Source organism: Microplitis demolitor, chromosome 4 (genome assembly GCF_026212275.2).
Source record: "Microplitis demolitor isolate Queensland-Clemson2020A chromosome 4, iyMicDemo2.1a, whole genome shotgun sequence".
In the NCBI taxonomy this organism is placed as follows: Eukaryota; Metazoa; Arthropoda; class Insecta; order Hymenoptera; family Braconidae; genus Microplitis; species Microplitis demolitor.
The window spans coordinates 23,228,392-23,231,976 of record NC_068548.1 but is presented as its reverse complement, the minus strand read 5'-3'; the positions used below and the strand labels follow the sequence as shown (position 1 = coordinate 23,231,976).

Below are 3,585 nucleotides of genomic sequence, written 5' to 3'. Positions count from 1 at the left end.
TCTTTCTCGGGCACTGTGCTCGGGTTCGGACAAGTTCGGCTCACCTCGTGGCTCACCATCCGCTTGCTCCGACTACTACTACCCGAACCAGCCGGACACCCCACACGTCCTATCCTCGGTTTCTGCTGCTCCGAACGCGTAGCGCTGGTACACTCGCTCCATAGGGTAGTTTTCACCCCGAGTAAAGAGTGGGGGATCTTTCGCGCATGGGGATACCGAGTCGAGGATCCACGTCCACATGTGTACTGTATGTGTTATTATTATTATTATTATTATTATTATTATTATTATTATTATTATTATTGTTATTGTCATTATTGTTGTTATTATCGGCGTGTGTGTATGACAGAGTCGGCGAGACCGCGAGTGTGTGTGGGAAAGGGATGCTGGAGAAAGGCGGGCTGAGGACTCGCGGTCGAAGGAAAGAGAGAGAGGGAAGGAGTGAAAACTCGGAGGGATTCAGGAGCGATGTTGGGGGTGGAGGAAACTGGTGGGAGATACTTGTACTAGGTACATACTGTCTGCTGTGTACTGTACTAGTACCGGACCATGAGTTTTGTCGTTGGGTGGGGGTATTGATACACGCGATTTCGCTTCTTTGCTCCCGCCAATATTAGTTGGGTAAAAGTGATAATTGGGGGTTTTAGTTTTTTCGCAGTAGGGTGAATTGGAATTTTTTTTTTTTTTTGGAAATTTAATTTTGAGTTTTTCTGAAAGTGGGATTGCAGAGAGGATAAATGGAGACGAGAAATTTTGAAGTTGAAGATAGTCAGTTATTTTTAAATGAAGGGTAAAATGGGTCAGGTAGAAATTTTGAAATTAAAATTTTTGAAAATTAAGACAATGTAAATTATTTTTAAAAGGGGGTAAAAAAAAATATTTTAAACTAGAGGGGTGAAATGGGCCAGCTAAAAATTTTGAAATTCAAATTTTTGAAAATGAAGGCAATGTCAATTATTTTTGAATACGGGTAATATGGGATATTTTTTATGAGAGGGGTAAAATGGGCCGCCTTAAATTTTTTAATTATTTTGGATTTAAAATTAAATAAAAAAAATTTAGAGTCGAATAGTGGTGGGGATTTGTTCAAAATTACAGTTTGTAAAGAAATAAATAGTAGACTTTGTTAAAAAAAAACAATCAGACAAAACGTGTTGTTAATAAAATAAGTGTAAATATTATTTTATCTTATTAATAATCAGTCATTTTAAAATAGATTATAATTTATAATATCACGCGTATCCTGTTATTTATATATTTCCTTCTATTTACTCAAGTACGTTTGTATCAGTAATCAAAGAGACTTAAAACATTTTTGTGTATTCCCTCCCTCGTATTTATAACCGTATCTGTAACCATAAATCCACCGCCCTTTAATTTGTTCTCGGGTACTTTAGTAGCACTTTAAGTCGTCTAAGGGCGCCAAAAATATTTCCCAGTCACTTGGATCTTTCCGTAAAAATCTAAACTTCGACTCACTTACTTACTCCCTTTTTTTTTTACTTCCGCTTATAAATGTCATCAATTAAGAAACTTTAAAAAAATCTCTCATATTTTTTGTCATTTAAAAAATTCAAAAATAATTTTAAAAAATTTTCTTCTAAAATAAAAACCTCATAAATAATTTCCAAAATTTTTTCAATGATCAAAAAATTACAATCACAAGAAAAATTTTTAAAAATCGACCTTGCAAAAAAAAAAAAATAACAAATAAATTATTTGTCATCAGTCGCACTTTCCAACAAAAAAGAAGTATATACATAATATATATATCTGTCTTGAATGGTCAGAGGTTAATCTGTATTCTGAACAGTCGACGCTCGCGCTAAAACTTTTAAATTTCCGCAAGTACGAAAACTATTATACAACACCAGCAAACTCGAGTTTGTATCAGCAGCATTACATTGCATTGTGTGTACTATAAAATTTATCTCCCCCCTCTCCTCCCCCACTGCTTCGGCACTTCTTTAGTCCGTCCCTCGCAGCTCAATCGCGGCCGTTCGCTCATTTTTTCTCTCTTTTTATTTTTATTTAACATCATTGCAGTGTACGTGTCCTGTAGTTGTCCTACGTAACGTGGAAAAGAGTGTAAGCGTGAATAGAAGAGAGAGGCAGAGGATGAGACCGGCCTTTACTCTGTTACTAAAAAGCAAAATCTCATCAGACGCGGTCAGTTCGTGGCTTTCTGGGGAATTAGATTTTTACAGTTCTCAAGAATTCCACGGAGACACGCTTTTCGTTATATATATTGTTCTTTCTTTCTTTAGACTTGAGACACTCTAGGCTATTGACATTATCCTCATTATTATTTAATCTCACCGACAAATTATTTTATTCTCAGATTCAAACTTTTTAACTTTTACTCCTGACAAACTTTTAAACTTTACAGGTGAACTTTTATTTTATGGGATAAATTTAATTGTCCATCAATTTCTTACCCCACTTTTTTAAATAATCATTTTTCATATCAATAAAAAATCAAATTTTTAAAAAATTTATTTCTCGAGATTTTACAGTCGAAAATTAAGTTCATGGGTGTATTTTGGATCGGAAAAAGTCTGATCTTCCCATGAAAATAAAAAAAAAAATTTTAGCTCTTCAATTTCAATTACAAAAAGAAATTAGTTTAAAATGTTATCAAAAAGAAGTAAAAAAAAAATATCACTATAAATAAATAGAGCACTAAGTAAACTGTGTAAAAAAGCGGAAACACGTGACACGTAATAAAGCCAGATTTAAAATAAAAGTCCCAGCTAGCGGACGCGGGGCGGGGGTAAAAGAGGGAGCGTTAATTCTGGACAGCGGTCCAAAGGGTGAAAAAAGCAGCAATGTAAGTAAAGACGGGCATGTTAGCCCATTAAATATATAAATAAATATAAATATAAGTTAGGTGACTATCGTAGGTCCCTCGGTCTTTTTAAATTCCGGCTGCGCTCCGACTCCAGCAAACGACGACCAAGACGACGCATCCTGTTCGGGGTTTTAAAGATTATTTTTACTTCTGAACCATCACATCGGGGCAAAAAACGATCTGTCTGGCGACTATATAATATACCCAACTCGGCTACCACACATATATCTATATATATTATGGGGAGAGAGAGGAGAGCACATGTGCGACGTATCGTTTTTAACAAAATGCTTACTCTTGAGCTCGAGTAGTCCAGCGAACTACGACACAGTCAGTATGAAGGTCTTGGTCTTGGTCTTGCTCTTGCTCTTGCTCTTGCTCTTATATTTTACTTCTTATTCTTATTTCAAATTTTTTTATTATTTTTATCTAAAGACCAAACGAACGCCGGATCGTTCGTGTGGCCAAAGTTTCGTTTCATTTGGTCTTCTGTCGTCTTCGTGGGAGTTTACACTACACAGCATCTCACCCGGCACATAGTTATATATATGTATATGTATTTTAGTTTTAAAAAAGTCATATGTATTGGGAGAGTAAGAAAAGTACGATAGCGAGTAAGCCAAAACAACTGGCTCCTGTCATTGACCCTCGGTACGTTTTTTAAAAATACGTTGGCTGCAATGCCGACACTATCGGACGCACTCTTTGTCGTCTTATAAACACTATTTATGGAG

The 3,585-nt window shown here is 35.7% G+C and overlaps 1 protein-coding gene across 1 annotated transcript in view; it reads left to right on the top strand.

The window, feature by feature from the left end:
- Positions 1-3,585, top strand: part of LOC103576349 (uncharacterized) — an 83,945-nt gene that overhangs the window by 18,676 nt on the left and 61,684 nt on the right. The gene's annotated exons all lie outside the window — the stretch shown is intronic.